General features: G+C 38.1%; 1 long non-coding RNA gene across 1 annotated transcript in view; it reads left to right on the forward strand.

The window, feature by feature from the left end:
- The window catches only part of LOC106029931 (uncharacterized), a 131,809-nt gene that overhangs the window by 58,983 nt on the left and 45,825 nt on the right, over nucleotides 1–27,001 (forward strand). The gene's annotated exons all lie outside the window — the stretch shown is intronic.

The raw sequence follows: 27,001 nt of genomic DNA on the forward strand, positions 1-27,001 counted from the left end.
GCTGCTGCCCTCCCGCCCCGAGCAGGGGCCGTGCTGCTGCGGTGCAGGGCTGCTGGAGTCCCTTGCTATGAATGGATGCGATGTTTGTAAATCGCAATGCTTGCATTCGTAGCATGAGTGCACTTTTTCACGTTCACTGTGTAAAGGTCCTTTTACTTCTGTAGGTGACTAAGGTGGCATTTTTTTCCGTGCATTTAATTCATGCAGGCAATGGGTTTTACATGAGAGTACATTGAAAATACATTCAACAATTTTAATTTTGCTGCTGCTACAAGCCCTTATTTCTCTAGGTCACATGTAGGAGTACATTTTTCTTGAAGGTGTGTAAAAGAGTGAGTTGAGGGGAGAAAATGCAGGATACCTTACATACTTGCACAAGGTACAGTCACAAAGCCAGCACCAGAGAAGCCTTACAGACTGTGTGAATCAGCCTCAACTGTCCCTGAGCCCCAGCAAGTGTACCCACCCCATCAGACTGGGCTGTTTCTTCTCCCGGGGCAGAACTGCTCCATTTGCCTGCATTAGTGCCTCCTGCATCTCAGCACTGGGGGCCTCACACACCTTGCTTGGTGTGTGCCCTTGGAAGCCTGGGGCCTGAGCCCAGACACAGTCCTAGGCATTGCTCTCTGTAATTTTAAGATTACTTCTATTATAGTTTACTTTTCCTGCTAAGTCTTTAACAACTTGTTTGGGCTGTTTTGACCTTTTTTTAAGACTAAAGAGACTTATAAACAGATAGCTTATTGAGCCAATAAACGTACTTCCTGCTTAGCCACTTTTAAGAACTTCGGGTGAGGTTCTGATGAACTACTGAGGTTCAGCGAGGGTTGCTCAGTTAGCGTGTTTCCAAGAAAGGGGGATTCAATTTCCTCTTTCAGATGCCTTTAGCTTAACAAAGTGTTTGAGATGCACAAGTTTAGGTTTCATTTAACCAGGTGTTTCTTTAAAGCAAGGGAAGGGAAGGGAAGGGAAGGGAAGGGAAGGGAAGGGAAGGGAAGGGAAGGGAAGGGAAGGGAAGGGAAGGGAAGGGAAGGAAAGGGAAGGAAAGGAAAGGAAAGGAAAGGAAAGGAAAGGAAAGGAAAGGAAAGGAAAGGAAAGGAAAGGAAAGGAAAGGAAAGGAAAGGAAAGGAAAGGAAAGGAAAGGAAAGGAAAGGAAAGGAAAGGAAAGGAAAGGAAAGGAAAGGAAAGGAAAGGAAAGGAAAATCTATTGCTTTTTAATTTCTACATTTTTATTTTTTATTCAGTCTTTCCAAGTAGTTCTGCACTTAAAATGATAATGAATAACTGAAAATAATAATTCTTGAATTCAGATCAATGTATGTAAATATAATTTAACTGTAGCTATATTTAAAAATGGATAATATGTAGAAAAATACAAGTAGGTTATCTGATGATAAGAAAGTATTAACTAAGATTATGGGTACATGAATTTGAATAGAGACTTAACATATATACCATCTGTGAAACACTGTCATTGCACATGTTAGTGGTTTTGTACGAAGCAAAAGTTTGTTCATTAAATTCTAGAAATGCACTTAATGTAAATTTGCTGCAAAGGTCTCAAACCCGACAGCAAAACTGACAGCCATCTACAAACATAGCTTCACTTTTTGAAGTCATATGCATTATTCTCGGTACTTTATCAATAATATCCTTTCACAATAAAGCACAAGAGAAGCAGGTCTTTCCTCTATCTTCATTATTTAGTGCTTTTTTCCCCCTTTAATAAATTTCCCCCAATGCAATAAAATGTTACAAGCTTTACAGTAGCCCATGCTAATATTCCTAGCTATTTCCAACCCCTTTAATAAATCGTTAAGTAGAAGAATAGAAAGAATACCTATTAAAATAAAATAAAATTTATTTTCTGTAGCTAACTTGATGTCTAACTTTGATCTTTTAAAGGAAGAGTGTTTTTTTGCTTTATGACCATTTGTTTGTCCTTTTCTTCCTCATCTTGCTTTCTTTTTCTTCCTCATCTTGCTTTCTTTTTCTGTTTTCCTGCTTCCTCTTTATTCTCTGTATTTCCTTTCCTACAGCCATTCCAATAGTGACTTTCTGTATTTCAGTCTCACATCAACATTTGACATTTTTATGTCATTATCAAGGCAAAATTGCTTTCCTATATGTAGTTTTTAATACAGAAGTGGGAAGAACAAAGGATATTTCAGTATAGTTAAAAACAGTTTTAAGATTTTAATGATCTGTTAATCACAAAAACTGTTGCAAGCCACTTATCTAGAGTTTCGGAGTGGTAGTAAAGAGGTTCACGTCTGTGTTATTTTCTTTCACTTTGTCTTCAGACTCAGAGTCTTATTTTGACAAGTATATTAGAAACATTTTATTTTAATTTTTTAATTAGTAATTAGCAAGTTGACGTTTTTTTCTGAGTGAAAATTCAAAAGCTTGCCCTGAGTGGGTCAAGCAGTCTATATAAATACCTCACATCATCTGTATTTGGTTTAGAGGTTGATGTTACTCTTGAAATTAAATTTTACATAGTTCATACTCTGAGGACAGCATGGAATCACTGATGTATTAACTTACTGGTTGAAGCTGTGTTACAGAACTGAGAGGAGCTGCTTGCTGAAAGGTAGGCTTGCAGTGCAGCAGTTTGCATTTCAGGAAAGTTTAAATCTGATTCGTTTATACAATTACAAGCTTCTAAATACAAATCGCCTTCTACCAGCTGTCAGAAAGAGGTTAAAATGTTTCCTGAAGCTTAATGTAGCCATTTGTTCAGACACTAGGTGGCTCACGTCAGATGTTTAAACCTTTCCCAGAACTGTTCAGCTTTGGCTCCCCAGGCCTGTATCGCACGGTGCTGGGTGCTGAGAGCCTGTGCCACCGGTCGTTACTCCATTCCTTCAGTAGCTTTGTTGCCGTTTTAACAAAATAAGCAGCTTATTTTGGTATTGAAATGCCTTTCCTGTGTCAGAAAAGGAGAATTGAAGGAGAACTGTGGATTGATTTGGAATGATTGTTGTAGTCCTGGAGTAGGAAGGTGAGGTGGCTTTTTTTTTTTTTTTTTCCCCAACTGCTTAAATAGCCAGCTAATGAGCCTGTGGAAAACTAAGTACATACAATGCAAACAAGGTATGTATTTTGCCTAGAGGCAGCAACAGACAAAACCTGGCTTCCAGAAACTAACTAAAGACTATTTAATCAAGGTGTAGACATACAGACTAGTTGCAATACAAAAGTAGTGTTAGTGCAGTTACAAAGTTTGTAGCTATATTTTTTCTATATATCGGTATACTGAAGTTGATAAATATGATTTACTTGTTGTTTTCCCAAACTATGGAAACTAGGTTTGGATCACCTTTTAAGTAACATCTTCAAGAGTACTTTCTTCTCTCAGTTCTTTAGTAACTAAAGGCAATTTTTATGTTATTGGGGAGGAGTGTCAACAGGATTATGAAATGCGGTTCTGCGTTTCAGCGCTGGTTATGACTAATATTAGCTGGGAACTTCCACTGAGAAATACCCAACTGAGCAACTTCCTTATATGCAACTGCAAGCAGACAGCCATCCTCTGTGACAGAGACCTCAGCTGAACCAGCCTGCAGTCTGGCTTTGGACTCAGTGCAATATGCTTTACTTCCATGAGCTACTCCAGTGGTTTCTGGAGGCTTGCTGTCCTGAGGAAATATTACCTTGCATGTGAAAGGGAGTAGTGCAAACCTGCAAGCTTGGAAGCTGTTCACATATACAGTAACTATTGTACCTAATGCAATACATTTAAACTGTCTTTTAAAAGCCACTAATGATAATGGCATCAGTAGAAAGTAGCAACAGCTTTGTGAAACCAATGCTAGTCATCTGTATAGAATGCAACCTGTGTTACGTTCAGAGAGAGTGCAACAAGATGGAGTCTTAAATACATCTTCAAGAAGAATAGCACAAAGCCAATCCACCAATTCACAATTAAGCTCCAAAGGAACTTGATTATACAGAGCCTTGAGATCCAGTGAGGTTTTATCCGTGTTGTGTCTTTTTTTTTTTTTCCCGCCAAAACAATGTATAGTGAAACTGTAGAACAATGAAGGGAAAACATTTACCTTGAGAAATTCATTTTCTGTAGTGTCAATCTTTCTTTTATTTATTTTTATTTTTATTTTTTTCCATAGAGGCAAGTACTCAGGAGATATTACACCTAAACATTAATTTTTCAGGCCTGCCAATGTAAAGAAGTGAGATGTTTTGATGTCAACTACAGGACATAGACTCTCTCCCTCAGTTCCTTGTTAAAATTCAGTAAGTCTTGGTAGATGATTTAGGCAGAACTACATTATATTCCGCACCTAATTTGAGAAAAGAAGCTTTAGCACTATTGGCTGAAGGTTTGATTCCAAGCCATTTATCAGGCTATCAGGCTGTCAGTGTAGAGTAAGAATGGAGGATGGAAAAAAAAAAAGAGAGAGAGAAAGAAGTCATTTAGTTTCTGAGATCTCGTGACCTCTTTCCTTCTCCTGTAAAAAGGGGAGCTGTGTTCTGCAGCAAGATCGGTGGTTCCATGGTATTATTTTTGTTTCTGTAGTCTCATAGAATTCCAGAGTTTGGGGAAAAGGAAGAGACAGGTGCTGATGCAAAGTCAAGTTAATGGACTTGTGTTAGTATACCTGTGGAACTTCACGTCAAAGCTGTTTGGGATGTGAAAATTTTGGACGTGTTCAAAGGGAGATTGGACAAGCAGATACTGGAGAGATTCACTGAGGAAAACTAAAGAGACAGGCAGCATCAATCTCAGGAAGTTCTCTGACCTGAAAATAGCTGGCAGCTGGGAGAAGACTCTGAGGAAGCATTACATATGCTTGCCCTGTTCTTATTCTTCCCAGGGCATTGATTTCTAGCCACTGCTGAAGAGAAGATGGGTCTGAACCAATGTGGCATATGTTCTTATGTAAATTACTTCATGCTGATACAAATGTGTAGGAATTTCTCTGCATTAAATGATCTCCTGTAAAAGACAGGATATTGTAGAAGGATAGGGAACATTACTACTGCAAAAGCTCCAAAAGATTTTGCAACATCCAGTTAATCATTTTTGATTATTTTAGGATATCCATTTGAAAGATGAAACCTTTTGGCAGGTGCATAGAAGGTGATCAGTGAATTTTAACTGGTTCCTGAAAAGACACTGTGTAGTTGGTCTTTGGCTGTGTTTGCAGTTGCACTGTGATGACCAGCACATCAGTTGCATAATTTCATAGCTTTCATTGTTAGTATTCATCCTAACTGCACAACAGTCTTAACAGAAGGTATGTCTATACCTTCACAGCAAGGCAGCCTTCTTGTTCACTGGATTGCAAACATCTCAATAAAAAGGTCTCAAAAAAGAGTGGTGATTAGAGATTTTTTCCCCCATTATTTAGCTGGTGATGGCATATAACAGTTTAATATGATTTATTTAGTGAAGGAGCTTTCACCTGGGTCTCCAAATATACAAGTTAATATTTCCTAGTTTTTTTTTATTTTATTTTATTTTATTTAAGTTAAGAATGAAATCAACTATATGTAAAATCTGTACAACGGCATAAATTTTCCAAGCTTCTTCCTAAAGACAAATTTGTTAGGAAAACTAGTAAAATGCTTTGATTCTCTTTTATTTTTTAAGGTAAACACACACCCACTTTTATTATTTTACAGGATGATAGGGCAATTGAAAATGCATCTCTAACTTCCCTGACACATTGAGTTGGTATACTTCCTGTCAGCCCTATTTGATTTTGTAATATAGTAGGATTTGAAAATAAATAGTTCTGTTTCTCTGCACACTGAAAAAAATATTTTGAAATGATTCATCTCTTCAGTTTTTTCTTGTTGATATAGTTGTTCCAGCTCCTCATGTTATTTTATAAATTGTTTTATAAATGAAACGATAGCTTTGTGACTTCAGCAGAGTGCTTTTCTTGGTTCTTACTCACAGCCGTTCTCTGAGAGTTCAGTGGTTTTGAGCTTGACTAATTAGAGCGTGCAAGGCAAAATAAGATGCTCACGTGAGCGTTTCTGTAAATCTTACCATGTACCATTGGAGTGAAGTTCTACAACCAACTAAACCAAAAAAGATATGAGCAATCATTGAGTAGTTATTCTGCTCAAATTTTAACTATTTTTTTTTGATACCTGCATACACCAGAGATAAATCAGCCTGTGGATTTTTTTTTTTTTTTTCTGGTAAATCTTTCCCAACTTTAAGCTAAGAAAGCTTGAAGCTCTGTGCTGTGTAGTGGTTCACAGCGTGCTGACACTGTGCTTGCTTGAATACAGCCTCATTGTCTGTGAAGCTAAGCAGGCTAAATGACAAACAAAAATTCAGACCAGCTTCCTGCAAATGATATTTGTTCTTACCATGCTGTAAACAGGAATATGTGTATGAAAAGAAGAAGAAAAGGATGATTAATGTGTATTCTCAATTACAGTACAGAAAATGCTTCACTAGTGGTAACTGACTTTCTGAGAGAGTTGTGACGCTTCAGTATTTATTCCTGATGAAGCAGGGAGAGGACCACATGATCAATGAATTGGGGCCTTTTTGCATAATTAGTGGCAAAGCGCTCACACACACACACACACGCTCACTTACTTTGTCTGGCACAGCTTCAGTCTTCTTATTCACCAGCTGCTAAGTCATTTTCATATCCGTAGCTGCTTCCTCCGAGTGAAAACACACCTGCTCTTCTTGCATTGTATCCATTTATTGTTGGCTTCCTGGAAGCAAAAGATGTAAGAGAATTTTGGCTTGTATCAGAGGTCTGGATAATCATGGGGTAACTCAGGACTGCTACACTCTTAAGAAGTGATTATATGTTAATTTATCTATATTAATTAACAATTCCCATCCGTACATATACACAGAAGGCTGAGAATTGCATGTTGTAAGTGGCATTTTTGGTCACATTATTCCCTGTCTGTACCATTTGGAAATATACTTATTTGACTAGGTTTTGACCATTCCTACAGTGTTGTCACATACCAGTGCCCTAAAATTGCATTGCAATCAGCTTATCGCATATTAAATCACATCAGAGAATTTTGCACAGAACTGAAACATCCTTCCATGCACCAGTGACTAACAACTGCAGCTTCGATCACAAAAGGGAGATCAGGCAAAGATAACACTGAAGAAAGACAACTTTAATATGGAGAATAAAACCAGGAAAAATAGATGATAGTGATAAATATCAGGTTAGTTTCTAATAAGAAAATAAAGTACCAGAGACCTCTTTCCTGGTGCTTGACTTTACTTTTCCATCCATTCTCTGAAGTGCAGCCAGATTGACAGCTGTCTCTAGAGCCCTCCTTTAGAAGGCACTATAGCCTGGAACTTATGGAAGTGATCTTTAATTTTTTCTCCAAATTCTTCAGAGACAATGGATAATTGTATCATATATCTTAGTGCACCAGTTACTAGTCAGCTACTGCCTGTTACTGGGTGCTGTGACAAACACAGTAGCCAACTGGTTACTGCACCAGCCATGAAACTGGCAGCATAACATCCAAGTCCTGAGTGCTAATCATTTTCGAACATAGAGAGTCTTTTATATAGACATTAATTCATCTTCACAAGACTCTAGAAATCTACTTCTTCCTTGGCACGTAGTGGAGTAGCTAAAGACAAGAATTACAAAAGGAGTTTAGGGCTATGGTACCAGCTGCTGCAGCCTCCAGTATATATCTTCCTTCCTACACAGTGTATGGGGCTAGCTGAAAAGCGATGCTTTAAGTAGATCTGCTGTCTCTGTAGTCCTGAGTCCTTTCTAGTCATGTCTCTTGGAGATGAAAATTCATTTTTACATGGAGTAATTAAGGCAGATCACAGAGATTATAATTCTCCACTCTCATGGCTACAGTGATCTTTGGGTTCCAGCCTCCATTCTAACAATGTTTGCATGTTTTATGGCATGGTAGGCAGTAGGGTATTCCCACTTTGCTGCTTTTGACGATCAGTTTTACTGACTGATTTTCTATTTTACTGGTGCCTAGAACCAGCCCTCTGAAGACACCATCCTTGCCAAAGGCAGAATCAGCTTTACCTAAACCATTTCTAACATATGTTTGCCTGTTTTGAAGATCTATATTGGTGATAAAGATTTCACAGCCTCCCAAGGGACCTTCTGTTCTTCCTTACAGATTTTTTTTTCTAAATCTCTAATTATTCTTCAGTTGAACCACACTTTCCACAAGGCACAATGCACAAACTGGACAATATGCTCCAGCTGAGACTTTCCACGATAGTTTTCAACAAATACATGCTGGCTGTTTTGTGTCCTTAAAACAGGACAAAAGCCTAAGCTTTTACACAAACTTGTTCTATTATTTGTTCCAGTATTTTTCTGAGAATGGAAGTAAAGCAGAACAGTATGTAATTCTCTGCTTTCTTCTGTTCTTCTCTCAGAGATAAACATGATGTCTGTCCTTTTTCATTCTTTTAGAAGCTCATCTGTTCTCCACAAGTTCTCAAAAATAATTGCTAATGGCCCTGAAATGTCTTTATTCTGTTATCTCTGAGTATCCTAAGAGGAATTTCCTCAAGCCCAGCTGGCTTGAAAATATTCATAGAAGTTATAATTCTAACCTGAATTATTTTGCCTTTGTCACCGGTACTAATTTTTTTATCTGATTGAGGTTCTACTGAAGAAAGAGGTTAAAAAGTTTTCAGCCTTTTCAATATAATCTCTAATAGTTTCCTCTAATCCCACTGAGTAGTAGATCACTCAGTCACTCTTTCACTCTTTTCTTTGTCTTTGTTTTGGTGTAGAGGCATTAACAGAATACTATTTTTTTTTCTGCCTTACTACTTATCCCATTGTGTGCCTTGACTTTCCTGATTTTGCCATCTTTTTACATCATTGCATTATTCTTATATACTCCCCAGTGATTTGACTTAGAGCACAGAATGTAGAAGCTTTCTTGACCTTAAAGTAGTTAAAAACCTAGCCGTTTCTTTAGCTTTGGGGGATTTTTTTAAGTACATTTCTTGTTTTATCCCTTGCATTGGAGTGATTTGTGTTATCTTCTCCTTTTCTAAAGGAGATAGAAATTCTTTTGAGCTCCTTGTTTTATTTTTTTCAAGGATCACGATGGTGTCTGCATACTGGGTTCAGACACTGAAGTGTCTGTATAGATCTAATCCTGGCTGTTTTGCCAGAAGTCACACTGTACATTTATGCTAGAGCTGGGTCTGAAGCACAGAAGTGCCTTGCTTGCATCAGTTGCTTCTGATTCCTGCCTCATTTATGATCTGATTAAAGCAGGATTGTTTGGTTACTATCTGATTTGTGTAGGTTTATTTTATGCTAGCAAATTGCCTTCCTTACCAGTTCTTCTTTGCGTGCCCTTCATTGTCCTTGTTTATTTCTACATTGTCTTGAAAAAAAAAGAAAGAAAGAACAAAAAGAAGTTTCAATATGTATTTTTCCCATCTGGTTAGTCCAGCACTCTTCTTAATTAGTAAAATGCCATCCTGTCAGATTCTCTCCTGCCAGGAAGTCATTCAGCTACCAAATCACTTCTTCACCTCCATCATATATTTGAACATTTGAAAACAGCAAAACTGTAAGATATCACATTCTTCCTTACAGCAGAAAAAGCAAAACCAACTACAGCAATGCTAATTAAGTGTAGGTTAGGATTAATTTGAATTTAAACCGGGCCTCATGGGACTTCAGAGCATGTACCCAGAATGTCACAAAATATGTAACAACACTTCTTCTCAATTAACATTCGTTTATTTGGGAACAATAAAAAGCTGCAGAAATAGGCACAACTTCTTCCTCAGTCTACCCGCACCGGTTTGTGCTCTGCCCAGACTGCTCTCCCAACTTCGTATTTCAAAGGCCGTCTCCTTCTTATGTCTGGGAACTACCAGACTGGATCAAGTATCACTGTATTCTCTTTCTGGAGACTTAAACCTATTTTTCCATTATAAAGCCACTTGAAAACAATGCATTGTCAATTAAATCATAAGCTTTATATCTGAATACATCAATTTTGTTACAGAAGCATAATTATTGTGTTTCTCTTCCCATTGTTCTTAATGGAATGCCACCCATTTTAAGCTTTCTGCATGGTTTAGTTAATTTTCAAGAAACCCTTGTCATATCAGTAGAAATATTTAAATCATTCAATGCCAGCATACTGATTATAAATAACAAAGTTAATAAGTGTTAAAAATAAGCACTCTTTCAAGAAAAAGGGACAGTCTTGAGAAATCTAAACTACATCTATATTTGAAATATATAAACACATGAATAGTTTCTAGACAGTTAACAAGCACAAAAGAAAATACAAAGTTTCAAAACTTCATGAACATTTTTTTAAGAATTTGCTGAAGAGAAATTCAGTAGGAGAGCATTCTTTATGTTAATTTCATTTAACAGCAATTATAGCATTTTCTCCCTTTGTTTTTACTTTTGTAATCACTATAGAATGTGTAATAAAAAGCATTTTCTCCTAAATTCTGTAGGAATTTTTGCTTTTGCATGGAAGTATTTTGAAAAAAAAATTACACTAATGAGGTGTTTCTTTCAAGATTATGACCTGCTATTTTCTGACTCCTCTGTGTTGTGGACTTTTCGATATTTTCTGGCAGGTTTGTTCATGCGAGCTTTAATGAAAAGGAAGCAGAGATGGAAAGGGTGAATTAAACAACTCAGAGTCTCCTGTGCATAGAACTCACCCCTAGGCACCCACTTCCAGTTGCTGTTGGAGATTAAATCTCTGAATTAAAAAGGGCATTCTTGTGCAAGGCAAGTAGAAGTGAGCAGAGGGAAAACCTGTGACTGTGGCTGAGCACGGGTGCCATCAGTTCTGTAGGGGTGACTGTTTCAAGGTGTGAGAAAGCTGGCTAAACTTGCCGTATGGACATAACATGCTGTAGGTTTTAGCACTAGTAGACCAGTGGAAGATGAAAACAGTTATATTTTTTCTTCTCTACTGTAGCTTGTGAAAACATTTTTGTGTTAATTAAATGATATGAATTCTGTTTGAGTCAATGATATATCCATAGTGTGCAGCTAGTGTGCAGCTAGGCTAAAATGCTGCACAAACATGATACGAAATGTAATGATAGTTCCCCATAATACTTATTTATACTTCAACCCCAGCTAAAGAACCTGAAGATACGCAGGCATCGTGTTGGTAACTGAGAAAATCTTGCTTCTTGCTTCCCGTAACAGCCACGTAAGGTGTCAGCATCTCAGCCAGTAGGCAGAGACCCTGTATGCATTTCTAGGTTCCCTGAAGCTCTCCCTGGCATACTTGCACTGTTCTCTCAGACTGGATCCACTCCAAGAAATGAGTATAGCAAAGCCAGTATTTTAGAACATGGAAACCACCTCCCCCCCCCACTGGTCTTTATTAATCACTGTCTATTTGGACAGCATTTTGCTTCCCAAAGTGTTTGTCAGATTTGTGCCCCAGGCATGCATACTTGAGAAATACAGTTTTATTTGGGTATTGAATAACATAATGCATCTCATTAGCAATAAGCTGATTTTTTTCTGACAGAACACAAGACTTATTAAATATGACTGTTGGGTTCATTCAATGTCTAAACAGGACCTCACTGCAAATCCCAATCTACTTGAGCAGACATACAGTAAAATGCCATGGGCAATACCTCATTATATCATTAGGAATAATGATAATAAACAGCGATAATGAATCTCTTGGCCTCTTTTATATTAAGAGAAATGAGAGCATAATGTCTCACACTGCAGAAAAAAATCAGTAGTTGACAAGAGGTTAAGACTGGTATACAGTACAATGAAAAAGGTTAATTATGGAGAGATGTCAGACACCATTTATTTCATCTGTAATAGCAGTGTTCTGTTACATGATAAATACAGCTTTCACTCCTAGTCCTATCTTTGGCAGCCAATACCAACATGTAAAGCAGCCTAGGAGTGGGCCTGTATATTGGGAATTTTTTGCCAACAAAGCTGAGGAACGCTAGGTAAAGCTTCCTTTGTCTCAACCATTGTCTGCCTTTCAGCATGGATTAGTCTTTCTGTTTGTTCTTTCTCCCCCAGAATTGTTTCAGCTCCTTTTGGATCCTCTTGTCTCCATCCTCTGCTGCTCCTGTCTGGCTTCTAAGAGTTTCTCAGTTTTTGCTCTCCCTTTGCCCCTGCTCCATCAATTCCCTCCAACTCCTTCCTGTTCTGCTTCTTACATCCCAGAAGCCTTCCAGCCTTTGAATGCTGTGGCCACCACCTCTTTTCCTTCCCAGGTAGTTGCTTCTTCGCAGTGGCTTGCCTGTGCCTCTAGCATATGTATTCTGGCGTGACAAACACCAGCCCCAGAGACTGGCAGCATAAAGAAGCTTCCCCAGTGCTTGAGATAAGCAAGAAGGTTTTCTTCTTTTGCTGCCTTAATATGTCAGCAGAAAAAAATACAAGTGGAAAATGGAAAATGCAATAAACATTGCTGTAACAAGGGATTCATACGTGCACACTGAGGCAATACCTGTGGCAATATCATCTGTACCTAGAAGATGAATCTGATTTTACAGCTAGTGACATGGAAGGAGCGTCTCTTACTCCCGTTGTCAACTTTATGTTATTTCTAAGGAGCAGCTGCAGTTGTGAAAAGATGAACCCTATTTGCCAGGATGCAGACTTGCTCATGATTGTAAGAATAACAAAGTACATTGGATTATGGAAAACTGAAAGAGAAGGGTCTGGAAAACTAAAAGAACCACCTGGGTTCTGGTCTGCATGGTGCTAGCTCCAGCTACCCTTACCTTTTCCGTGCCAGGTGAATTTCCTTCTGTTCCATCTCACCCCTCCACAACATTCAGGGTAATGTTCAGATTGAATTAATTTAAATCCACTCAGCATCCAGAATATGTTAGATTGGGTTTTTAACCAAATTGGTGTTCTTGTTGTTTAAACCTGTAAGTTTTCAAAACCAGTAGACTTGAAAGCAAACATCTATCTACATTCTTTGGATATCTGAAGGCCTTACAAATGTCGGCCTGGCAATAAGTGTAATGAATGTGCAGTGATTATACTACCAGATTTATTAATTTTATCAGATTTATTTCTCTTCCTTATCTCCACCACTATTCCACTTTGATGTCTGAATGTGTTTGGCATTAGGCTAATGTTAAAAAAATCCACAAAACCAACAAACAAAGCAGCTTGGCTAAGATTGATCGAGCTGCTTCTGGGAAAACAAGAACTGACTTGAACTGTTTTTTTTTTTTCTTTTTAATTTAAAAACATGGCTTTTACCTGAAGCTTATCCAGCTCTTTTGGGATTTTTCCCATCTGTGCTGCAGTTACCATTTTCCTATTATTTTTTCCTTTTCTCTTGCTCTTGCTTGAAGATGAGCATGTGTACATTGCTAGTAAGCATTTCTCAGCTAGCACTAAAATTTTGAAATGCTGTCAAATACAAAAGGTGTTTTGGGAAATCTATTAAAAATGCTGTCCTTTTATGACCTTCATTTTCCTATTTTTTATATGTGCATGTAATAAAACAACATGATTCATTAAATATATAGCTTCGCATTTGGGTTCACCGTATGTTTTTGAATGTCGAAGCTATAGAGATTCCACCTCAACATTTTTTTCCTATAATGTACTTTGAACAGAACATTACAGATGGTGCTCCTTGATTGCTCACAAAATTGCAGGTCTGTAGTTGCCGAACAATTCTCTTCAGCAATCTAATGGACTTCAAGGCTTTGTGTCAGACATTGAGGCAAAGGTGAACTTCCAGGTGAAACCCAGAGTTATTTAATGATAAGTAGTAATAAGATAGAGCCCTGTGAGTTTTATCTGTGGAAAATATTCTCAAATTAATCAGGTTTTACATAAATACAGTCTTGTAATTTGCATTTTTTCTCCTCCATTCATAATTTCACAGATCAAACCCTTCCCATTCACAGTCCTTTAACTTCCTTTTGGCACTTCAAGCACAAAAAGGAAGTGTACAGGAGGTGTAAGCATGAATAGGTGATCAAGGAGGAATATTGAAACATTGCCTGGGTGTGCGAGGATAGAATTAGGAAGACCAAAACTTAGCTACAGCTGAAACTGAAAGGGATGAGAACAGAGAACAAAGCAAAACAACCAAACAAAAAAACTTGTGTGGGTGCATTGACAGCATAAGGAAGACCTAGGAAAATGTTGCCCCTCGATGAAAGGGACATGCAATCCGATAATGAATGACATGGAAAAAGGACGAGGGCTGAAAGCAATGCTGTCTTTGTTTCTGTCTCTAGTAGCAAGGTCTGCTCTCAAGCCTTGCAGGTCTCTGTTCCTAGAAGCAAAATTTGGAGGAGAAAGTTACCAACCTCAACACGCAGTTGAGTCAGAGTCAGCCTGAGTAAACTGGGCATGTGTAAGTCTCTAGGACAGATGGGAGTCTTGTGCTGGTGCTAGAGGAGCTGGTTGGACTCAGTGTAAGGCCTGTCTTTAACTTCTTTGAGAAGTTGTAATGATTTGGGAAAGTCCCTGATAACCAGAAAAAAGAAAAATATTTTACCTATCTTCAGGAAAGGGAAGAAGGAGGATGTGGTGAACTACAGGCTTGTAATCCTATCTGAAGGATAGAAACAGGTATTTATAAACATTTATTTTCTAAAGAGATGGGATGGTTTATTCTAAGGCATAGATTTTGATAAGTCTTTATTATTACCTTTGAGGAAATAGGGTTGGTCTCTTGATTTTCTTTCTATCCTGACTGACTTTCCCATTGAGTCTGTTCCACAGATGGCCAGTAACTACAAACCAAGGGCTACTTAGGTGGGCATTGGGTTGGGTATAACTCTTCCCTGAAACCACGGCAACTCCTAGCATTGCCTAGCATTGTTCAGTAATACAATTTGCATGGCCTAGAAGAAAGTTAAACAATTTAATTTTGTAATTTGGCTTAATCTTTACAAAGCAGAGCTATCTAGCAAGGAGAGTGAGTAGGTTTTATTTCAGTTTCAAAAGTGTTATATTTTTTCCTTCTGCCTAAGAGTTGCTTGACTCTACTTTGTCTCCTTTTCTGCGTTCCTCTTTTTCACCAGCCACTGATGGCTACAGCAGCATCTGCAGCCTCAGTTTAGCTTGGGCAATGGTCAGTGTGGTTTTTCTTCAGAGCTAAGACAGCCTTGGGCTTTCTAAGGTGATTTATGGTGAGCTTCATATTATTCCGAGCTTGATGACATCTTAAATTAATCTGCTTTCTTTTGAATTTGTGGACTGGTATTCTAGTCTTCTCAAAGCTAGAAAAGTCTTACTAAAACCCTTTTACTATTATTCTGTCCCAAGTGGTGAGCCAGCATTTGAGGCCTTGCATGACTGGTTGATGTATGGATGAGTTAAGGCTTTAAAATGTTTGTTGTTGGTGGTGGTGGTTTTGTTTGTGTGTTTTAATTTTATTTTGGTTTTGTTTTGTTTCATTATGTTTTGTTTTCCGGTCAGGTAATGCAAAGTGTTTTTTTTTTTTTTTCAGTGACCACTGTGCGAATGAGCAACAACAAGCAGTTCTTTGCTAACAGTTCCTGTCCAACTTCTCAGTTATTCCTGCTTCCCAAAGGAGCTACCTTGACTCCCTGCTAAGGTGTAGCACTTACTGTCCCGCTTTTGCTGGCCCTTGTTTGCTTTTTCTGAAAGGAGGAACCTGGGCTCATAGCATCGCTGTTTAACAGATCTGTGTACAGTCTAGCAGCATTTGTTTCCAGTTTCTATTATAGTTTGTAGCTGTCTCATTAAAATGCTTCTTCCAATCAGGATAACCAAGTATTACCTGACTCTAATGAGGTTTCTGATTGTTTGCAGGTCAAACACAGGCTTGATGGCTTTATGCTTTCCATTATAAATATATCCTAAACATTTCGAGTGCACAGACATGCATAGATTCTACTTCCCCACAATTAACAAGGAAGTTCTCTACTTCTGCTACTCTTGTAATTTAACTTTCAAATGTAGACTGGTACAATCTCTGCTTTGTACCATATTCTTTCTCGATGCTTATTGTATTCTCTGCTCTCCATGCTTAAGCCCAGTGTCCTGATATTGATGAAGATAACTTCTCCCGGTCACACTGTGAAAAAAAGGTCTGTGGTTTAATTGCAGCAAAATCAAAACATTCTGAACATTCTGTTCACTATTTCTCACTGACTTTTTGGACTTCTCAAAAATACAGTTCCCCCATCATCACTATCATCTGACCTGTACCTTTGTTACTAACTGGGAAACCTTCATGCAGATGGCTTTCTGACTTGCTCAGGTGTTTCCCACTGTACCATCGAAGCCTACTCAAAAAAAATCCTGATCAAAATAGTACCGTAAATGTCCAAGCTGGAATGATTGACTTCACAAGATAGGCGAGAATGGTGTTATAAGTTTATGGTAAGATAGGTTTCTCTGCTATGTGCAAACTCTTACTGGCTAATTCAGGTGCTTTTGAAAACATTTCCTTCATGCTCATCAAGCCTCAGATTCATCAGTTAAATATGAATTATACTGTAAGAAGAATTCTACATGTCAAGTTGTAATTTCTCCACAATACACCAGTTCGTCTTATCAATTTTTATTTTGACATTTAGACAACTTTTCTCTTATTTGCAAATACATTTGTATGCAAATTATAATGCAGGCTCTTGCTGATTATTCATTACATACCCTTGGATACTGCTGTTATTTCAACTATTTACTCTTGAAGTCAAAGCATTTATTTAGAAGGCACAGGGACTGTGACAACAACTGAAATACGAAATAGTCTAGTTGTATCTAAGTGTTTGATGCTGTGATGCTTTTCAGGTGAGTCATTTTTATGTGGTTACTCTAAATGTAAAGAAATCATTTTTTCTTCAGCCTAAATGAACTAGAGATTTTTGTGTCTGCTGTACTAGAATAAGCACAAAGGAAGCTTTACAACTACGTTTGGGTGTTCTATCTTAGGGAACTCTGACCTACCAATATTTCAGAGAGAGACCACTTATTTTTGTTTTTGTTTTCATACTGCTCCTGTGGATGTTACTTCTCTGGAGCTTCTGTCCAGCTGTAGCAATATCCATTTTTTCAGGTGAAAAATTAGTATTAGGAAAGTAGAGATTTGAGTTGTCTTTGTAAATGATTTCTGGAACTTGGAATAGGAAGAGCCATTCACTGTACACTGCATTATGATAAACTCAGAATGAAACAGCTAATAGGTGATTTGTTGGTCATAAGTCTGAAAGTTTGGTGGGAGGGATAAAGAGTTTACAGATTTGAATATAGTAAATATGGCTAATAGGCTTCTGCTGTTGAAAATTCCTAATTGATGCAAAATAGTAAAACCTACTTTGTCTTTTAACTTTTTATTTCCCCCCACGGTCTAATGCTGTGGTTTAGGGTCAGTGAATATTTGAAAAAAATGTTACTGACATCCCAAAGATACTTGTTTCAGCACAATTAAAGCAGAAGTTGTATGACTGCAGAGGGAAGTCAGTTGTGTGGATATATGCTGAAAGGAAATTCTGCAGGATGAGGTGCAATGGAAGCAAAACCTATAATCCAAACCTAGCTGCACAAAGGGAAGAATTAGTAGAGAAAGGCTCTATTTTAGATGACAAGTTTCGAGCTAAACAAACAGATGTGTCTTTGCAACAGTATGCTGCAGCTTAAGGAGATGCCATGTTCTGACCTCCTGTGAGAGAGGAGGAAAATGTCATACCTATCCCAGAGCATTCATTTGAGGCAACTCGCTAAGGGATGTTTCTCAAATACTGATTGAGGACACACCAAGTTCAGAAAAAGGTAGCTGACCATAAGTATTAGCAGAAACTGAGGAGACTGGTTACTGTTTGCAAAATGCTTTCAAGGCAGTTAACCATTGAAGATTTGACATTCCTGCGAGTTTTTGCTAGTTCTTACTAATGTTTTTTCTCAGATTTTTTTTTTCAGTGATGACCATCCATAGAGTTACTCAGAAGCCTGTTACAACTTCTAGAACATATCTAACACAATGCGTAACATGAATATCTGTGTACAACTTATTGCAGACATAAAAGTGTAAAGCTTTGTGATCTTTGCTACTGTGATGCTATCATTTGTACTATATAAAATTCTCATTTACATTTCCTGTGCAGAGGCCGTTTAAAGTTTCAGAATGGTAGATGGGTGTTTTTCAAGCTTTACAGTGAAAAGTAATAAGCAGCAGTACAACTCACTGACAGTTTTGTTTTTTTTTTTTACTGAAATAACAACTATTGAAATATCAGTATCTATTCATTGGATTTGTTCATCTGCATCTCCACAGGCCATAGATGTCCTTGGCCTCTTTATTATTAAAATTTTTTATTATTTTTTTTAACATATGGCCATCAGAACTGCTTTTTTTGTTCTATATTCAAATATTTGAAACAGATTTTTAGTGGATCTCAAGGCATATTGTGATTGTTTCAAACATATCAAAAACATTTTTCCCCATAGAAATAGAATATTTGTACTTAGCTAATACATCCTTATATTTTTTTTTCTATTTTTTTTTCCCTCTGTAATCCTGTGGGATAGATTTTGCACGTAATTATCCTCTGCACTTCAGATCTTTAGAGATATGTGGTCTGGAAATGAGGAACAGGAGTCTCTCAACAGAAGTTGAACAGAAGTCAACTCTCAGGTTCATATTTTCTCCCCTTGGGGTGGGGATATTAAGCGAATAGAGCTAGCCAAAAAGGTGAGATATAATGAAGAAAGAGGATGTATTTCTGTAGCATTATATTTTGAATCTCAGAGTAATTTAGAGGCCTCTGGAGATCATTTAGCTCAATGTCATGCTCAAAGGTGGGTCATCTAAGGTAAACCAGGTTCCTGAGGAACTCATCCATCTGAGTTTCACAAATTTCCAGAAAAGGAAATTCCACTACCTCTCTGGGAAGCCTGTTCCAGTTCTAAATGCCTTCTCTACACCTACTGGCTGTGCCCTTGTTAACACAGCCTTCATTACCACAAATGCACAGCTGCTGACCCATGGTCAACTTGTTCACCAGGATGGCAGATCCTTTATTGCATAGCTGCTATCTAGTCAGCTGGTCTGCTGTTCTAGCCCTCTACTCCAAATTCTCCCTTCTTTTCCCCATAACACTTTATCGTGTCCTTTTTTTTCCCCTTTTTTCATTTTTTCTTTGTTTCTTGTTTGTTTGATTGTTTGCTTTTGCAAGGATCTCTCTTCTGATCCTGTAAATACAAACTTCACAGAATCACAGAATCGTCTAGGTTGGAAGAGACCTCCAAGATCGCCTAGTCCAACCTCTGACCTAATACTAACAAGTCCTCCACTAAATCATATCACTAAGTTCAACATCTAAACGTCTCTTGAAGACCTCCAGGGATGGTGACTCAACCACTTCCCTGGGCAGCCTATTCCAATGCCTATCAACCCTTTCGGTAAAGAAGTTTTTCCTAATATCCAACCTAAACCTCCCCTGGCTCAACTTCAGCCCATTCCCCCTCGTCCTGTCACCAGGCACGTGGGGGAATAGACCAACCCCCACCTCGCTACAGCCTCCTTTAAGGTACCTGTAGAGTGCGATAAGGTCGCCCCCGAGCCTCCTCTTCTCCAGGCTGAACTTGCTCCAGCTCCCTCAGCCACTCCTCGTAAGACTTGTTCTCCAGACCCCTCACCAGCTTGGTCGCCCTTCTCTGGACTCTCTCGAGCACCTCCATGTCCTTCTTGTAGCGAGGGACAAAAACTGAACACAGTACTCGAAGTGCGGCCTCACCAGAGCCGAGTACAGGGGGACAATCACCTCCCTAGACCTGCTGGCCACACTGCTTCTTATGCAAGCCAGGATGCTGTTGGCCTTCTTGGCCACCTGAGCACACTGCTGGCTCATATTCAGCCGACTATCAACCAGTACTCCCAGGTCCTTCTCTGCCAGTCAGCTTTCCAACCACTCATCTCCCAGCCTGTAGCTCTGCTTGGGGTTGTTGCGCCCCAACTATGATAAACTTATATATGATATAAGATTATATGATCTTTATATGATCATATGATCTTTATATGATCATATATCCCTTTATATGATAAACTAATCATATATGTGCTCTCCCTGCTAATAAGACTTCCTGTACAGTCAGTGGGGTTGTAAAGGACTGCAAGACCCATGAATCTTGTTTTTCTCTGGTGAATCCTCCAAAAGCTGTTGATATGAGGGAGTTCAACTGCCTCCCTGAAGAAGAAATGGGAGCCTCCATTTCCTCATGAAAAAAACACATAAAGTTCTGCAGGTGTAAAAATTATTTTTAATTTGGGGTATAAGATCTAATTTGTCAGATTCTAGAAATAGTCCTTGGTTTCATCTCTCATATTGTATATATTTTGTATGCGTAACCTTTGAAAGCATTTAGGAAATTCATTTTAAAAACTGCATGGGAAATATAATCAGTATGCCACTAAAGCTTTCAAAATGGATTTACTTATGGATAGTAAGAAAGGGACAGTAGAAAACATTATAGGAATAAGAGAGTTCCATGTTGCAGTGGTAGAAAAGGAGCAGGAAGGCTATTGAACTAATTGTATAATAAGTTATTAAAAGAACTGCTATGGTGACAGATGGAAATAAACACTGCTGCATGAATAATAATCATGTTTTTCCCTACCCAAAGATCAACTCTAGACATTCTGTCTGAATTAATTTTCCTTTAAATTAAGAGAAAGAAACTAAGCAGAAAACAAAAGAATTAATGAAAGCCTTGCATATGTCCCCTCTGTAATATGCTGTACTAACTTTCCCTCAAAAATGGAAGCTAAAAACGGAAGCTATCTTTGTGCACAGAACATTTAGAGGTGTACATGCATGTGATGCAAAAAGCAGCGATGAATAACACATCATTTCATCCAAAGAGTAATTGCAGCTAAAAAAAAAAAGTTATTAAAAACAGTCCAAAAATGGATGCTCAAAAGAAATTAAATAAAAGAAATAGAAGTGAATTCTGTATAGAAATTGTGGTCACATGAAAATAGAAGCCAGATACTGTTTACACCAGTTTAGGTATACTATTGCTGCCCTTCTGTCTGTATAAATACATGATCCTAGTTTCTTATTCTTTTTCTCTTTTTGTAGTCTTGTGGAATAAAATTATGTTTTTCAGGGCAGCCAATATAGTTCTGTATGTGTTTGTACAGCATATGAGCTCTCAGACTGTCCAGGACCGCTAATGTGCTCTCATAACAGAAATAAGAGCAGAAGTAGTAGAATTGTATGAACAAATTAGAGGGGTGATTCTGTAATTTTTACGTTGGTGTAATTCACGTTGATTCTGAAGTAAGTTCTGCGAAAGTGATGATTACAGGATTAGGTGGGTGGTTCTTCAGATCTTCTCTGTGTCAGCCCTTTTGTCTTCCAGCTGCTGAGGTTTATGTGTTGCTTCTCCTAAGCTATTAGGCTGTAAACTCTTTGAAACAGGAACCTTTTAAAGTTGCATTTTGTAAAGCACTAAGCATATTCCTTGGCCTAAATAAATAATGAGCTCTAAAATAGAAACATGTCCCTCAGACTCTGGCTACCAGAGACACACACTGATCTTGTTTGCATTGCTAGATGGTTCAACTCTGATTTGTTGTATTGTTATGTCTTTAAACCTGCAAGGTTAAACACCTAAAACTATTTTAGTTTCTAAATCAAGCAAAGTTAGTCCTGTTGCGAAAAGCAGGTATTTCATGTACCCAGAGGTCTGAAACAATTCTGTGTCTTTGCTAAGCAATTAGCATGCTTTTTCCTAAGTGTAGCATATGGCAGGCGTACTTGTAAACATACCCCAAGATGCCCTTTTTATTGCTGAGTTCTGAACCAAACTGCAATTTTATATACATATATTATTTTTATAATAGCCATTACAATTACATTGATATTTTAATATTACCTGTGATGGTACCAATGATTTGAATTTGCTCTGAAAATGTTGTCACTAGCATTCGGTTACACCTTGTGTTCAGCTGTAGGTGTGTACTCAGACAAGTTCAAGTCAGGCAAAGGAGTGCTCGGGAAGCACAACCAATATAAAGGCTTCCCTGACCAGTCTGGCACGGGATGAAGATTCATATGGACTCCTCTTCCAGTTTCAGTATAGCGAGTGAAGGTCTGGTTTGGAAGTATGGCTGAAGAACAGTCACATATGAGAAGTCAAGGTGGGAATACTTCTGGTGACAGGTTTAAATGAGAACTGAAATCAGTTTGTGTAACTGACCCTCAGAAGTTTGCCACTGCCACCTGGGACCTGGGTCCTAAACTGTGAGATCAGATACTGAACAGATTGAAGTTACTTCTTCATCTTGCACAACTCTTCCTCTCTAATGCCGGTTTCATTCAGGAAGCAATGTGGAAGTCTCGCCTTGCTTTTGTGCATTGGGAGGTTCAAATACTGAGTCTGTTACTCTGTAGCTCTTACTTAGTGAGCTTTTCTGAAGAATAAAGCCAGCTATTTTGCAACAAGGTTCATTCAGTTAGGCACTCCAGCAGAGTTTTGTGGGCAATTTTTATAGTTAGAAGTGCCAGAGGTGTAATTTAGAGAAACCAAAAGCTTAAACAGTCACACAATCACCCCTGGCTACAGATAAATATAAATAATCTTTTTTTTTTTTTTTTAATAGGAAAAGTCTTCATTACTGTCCAGCACAAGAATTAGCTTCCCATGTGACCCTGTAAAAATTCTTTTTTCTTCCTCATCTTCCCTTTCTGCTTTTCCTTTGGCTGATGTTTCCGGCTTAAGATCTCAATTTAATTTAGGTACATAATTCTTCAATACCAGACAATTCTTTCTGCCTGTTCTGCCATGTTATTTACACATTTACAGCATGCACAAATGATGAATAATGTCATCATCTTTCAGTGAAGACCAGACGTCTATTTTGCATACACAATATAAATCACTTATCTAGATTTTATATTAAAATAAAAGAGGAAAAATATACCTCTAAGTAGCTACTTTATGATCTAGCAGGAGAAACCTCCTGCACCTGCAATAACTCCAGAGAATAAAATGCTATCGCTTGGCTCCAGCCACATCCTTGACTATAGCTTTGAATGGGGGGGAGATCAGTGTGCTTCTCAAGAAGGGATTTCCCCCCGCATTGGAAAATCCAAAATTACAATCTACCATCAACTCATAACATACATTTCAGAGGTAGTTCAGGCAACATAACAAGAGAAGGTTGAACTGTAAGTAATAAATCAAGTTGTTGGGGTTATTTTGTTTGTCTTAGTTTCTGTGTCTGCGAGAGGAAACTCAAGAAAGGAAAAAAGCCAGCAGATCAGATCAGATTGGTGACCACCATGATCTCTGTTAAAAAATTATAATCCCTTGACATCATGCAGACATCCATGACACCCACCCGTTTTAGGATAGCCAACATTTCTTCAGTACGCAAAGCCTTCTGTTGCTATTTTCTGCACAATATAAAATTGCATGTCAGTAAAGGCACCATGACTTGAGTGATCCGTTTGTAATTAAAGTATAACTATAATGCATTTTCCCCACCTCCCACATACTTATTTTTACCACTTGCCTTGTTCTGACTCACAGAAGATGTGAAGGGAAGTGCTGAGGCCTCGTTTAATATGCTGTGTCCCCAGAAGCCACCGCCGTCCCACTCAGTGTGCCTCTGCACAGGAAATACTGGGCAAGCAAGCTACCATTGCTGCACAGGGGAGTGTGCCTTTGACCAGGATCCAGCTCCTAATAGTCATAATCCTCAGGACTCTGCATATTACTACTGATTCTGGTGTTTATGCTAATGTACTGTACCTACGAGCTATCAATCATATGCAGATTCCACAATGGCAAGCACAGTAGCTGTCACCCTGTACATCTGGAGAGTAAACAGAAGGAACAGCACATCTATATGAGCAAAAGTGCCAAAGGAGAAAGCTTGTGTAAAAACCTTTGTCCTGCAGACTAGGGACCTGAGCACAGGTCTCCTTTCTTCCAGAGAAGTGCTCTTTTACTAGTCCCAAGTCAAGTTCTTGCTGATGAGTTTCTTTACTGGCTTCCAGAAACTTGTAGTCAGCAGGAATAACACAGTAACTCAAGTCTCTGTGCTCAAAGATCACAGCTATTCAGGGGAAAACAGTCCATGTCTAAAGAAATATTTCTGAAAGTGAAGACCGAGCATCTTGCCTTCACTGCTGACTTCTCTTCAGCCTTGATCCTGAAATCCAAGCTCTGTCCTTCTCGTCTTTTAGCCCTGATTCCTTCTGGTGGTCATCTTGCCTAGAACCATTCCATTTCTACCTGATACCTTTGTTGACTTGACTGACCTCTGCCTATCTCTTGCCTTTTTCCAGTTGGATCAATGATGTGCACTGTAGCAAGCAAACTAGGCCTTGTATTTGTACTTGACCATTCTTCCTTGCTTTGAACTGCTACTTCCCTTGTTCTCTCCAGTTCTTGGCTTTGGTTCACCCTGACTGTTGTACGTGCTATGTGTTTGCATATCAAATCCAGCCCAGGCCTACCCATGGATATACTCTGCAATTCCACAGCCGTAACAGCTAAGTAGATTGGCTATATAGTGGCTGAAGTCAATCTTTGGACCCCCACAAAGAGGCTTCTGTATTCATTTGACTAAGACAGATAAAAAATATGTTCAGGTGTACCTCTTTATAAAGTTCTTTTTGAGCTTGATGAATAAATAAGATATCCTTATCAAGCCAACGTATAATCATAATAAAACTGTTTTAAGCACCTCAAAAAGCATGTGACAAAATATTAGCTACTTCAAGCTAATAAAACTTTTGAAGTCCAACTTAATGAAAAAGGGGTGAATTATATTTCAAAACAGGATGTAAATTGAACAATGAAATAAAAATTGCCATGTCATTATTTTAATGCCTAATTAACTCATTTTTCTTTCTGTGATGTAACTTTAACTCTTAGAAAGGCAAATTTAAGATTTTTTTCTCATTAACTGGTATCCATTTGTATCTTATGACTATTCACAGGATTTTTGAAAAGAATATTTAATTTATTTTCAGATATAGTGCAGGAGACCACAGCGTTGCATTCATTCTACATGTAGTAAATGCAAAATACAAACCCCAGCAACTAAGAATAACCTGTATTTCAGGGTGATTTAGAACAGATAAAATATAATAAATTTATAATTAAAATACAAAATTTTTTTATAAGAACAGATGAAATTGAATTGTATTTGCCAATGTGTTGCATAAATACTGAACTTAATGGATTTTTTTTTAGCTCTTAATTTTACAAAGAAGCCTCTTTGATGGAACGTCCAGTTTCTGGACTCAAAACATAAAATGTACCAAGTATGGAACATTATTATCTCATGGAATAAAAAATGCTACCACCCACATTAAGGTGCACATCTGTTCTGCTACTTTACAGAGTAAGTCAGGATCACTGTGTGTGAATAGTTTTACTTGAAGGACTGGGAAAGTTCAATTTTGTTTTTTGAAAATGAAGCTGGGGAACTGTGTGCACATTTTGGAAGACTGGGAAAGTTGGTGCAATAGAGGGCTATGTCAGGTTATCATAGCAGATTTTGAAATATATTTATGAATTAGGGCTCTGGCACTTGGCCCTGCTCATTAAAGAAATTGAAGTAGTCTTCAAAATACAGAAAGATTAAAAAGCCACTTCATGTTGGCATGGGGATTTCCGTAAGAACCATCATCATATTGGCACATTATGAGTATTTATCCTGTAAAATCTCAAGCCTTTTTTTTTAATTATTTTTTTCCCTTACATTCAAGACTCAGGGCTAGTACAGAAATTGTACCTGAGCAAGTCACTGAGGAGAAAAAAAGGCCTAGTAATAAGCTGGTGCTGTGGGATGTATCTTCCAGGATGATTTCTTTGAGCTCAGGGTCCTGCAAAGTAGCGCAGCCTCTCGTGTAGTTTCATGAAGTACCACAGCTTAGGCTGATTAGAAATTAAAGGATCAAGGGATGAGGTGGGCCACTTACATCCAGTACTTTGGGACACAGACCAGGGGAGTTCTACAAATGGGTGCAGCCCAGATCGAATGGGAGATGTCCAGTTATCTGAGTTTCTCCCTCTCTGTGAATTTTGGCAAATCTTTAGCTCTCATGAATGCCTTTAGAGAAGCCTCTACACTGGAGAGAATAAACCCATTATTTTCTTCAAATATATTGAACTGACAGCACTGGCCTAATAATCACCTTCCCAGAAAACTTCCTGTGTATGTTTTCTCATGATCTTACCTTAGTGATATAACTAGTGAGTATCTTCCTCATCCTGTATTTTTGAAAAAAAATCCCAAGCAGAAGTAATTTCTTAAAATAAATCAAGGAGAAAAGTGCATCATTTTCTCCTAATAAACTGAATGGAATAACCTTTATTTGAGATACTGAAGTGAACCATGATCAAGGCCTGAGAAATTGACTGCCACTATACTTTTTGACATAGATATGCATTTGTCAGCCCTATAAAAATCCTGAATTTGTTTTAGTGGTAAGCCCTTGAAACTTTCTGGCAGGCTTAAATCTTTGAAAATGACTTTGTCTAGGAATCAGTTTGTCTAATATAGAAATCAGCTAAATCTGTACTGATTCTGGCACTATGTCTCTTTGTGATGACCAAATGACCATCCAGAAAAGTGACTGTTAGTGTCTGAAGTCACTCTGCTCTGGACTGAGGTGAGCATGCTTTCTACCAGCTGCAGCCAGCTTCTTCTTATGAAGTTCTTAGATCAGCTATAACACCTACTATCCTCATGAAAAATAGAGGAGAAATTACTGAATGAAAAATTGAATGAAAAAGGAAGCAACAGCTGGAGTAAGTGGGAGAAAAGTGGAGTAAGAAAGGAAATGTAATGAGATTAGAAGAAAAGTAAATTGGGATGTTGTTCAAATTCTGTGTGAAGTGTTGAGCCATCAGAGAGGTTCACAGATTACTGATATGAAAAGGAAATTGATTTCTTTTTATGGTTATTAGTATGATTTGTTCCTTAAACATTTTGAGATTACTGAGGCCAGAGTGTAGACTTTGCTTCTTTTTATCAAGAGTAAAGGACTGAAGAGTTGTTTCAACTT

This window comes from Anser cygnoides, chromosome 6 (assembly GCF_040182565.1).
Source record: "Anser cygnoides isolate HZ-2024a breed goose chromosome 6, Taihu_goose_T2T_genome, whole genome shotgun sequence".
Classification (NCBI taxonomy): Eukaryota; Metazoa; Chordata; class Aves; order Anseriformes; family Anatidae; genus Anser; species Anser cygnoides.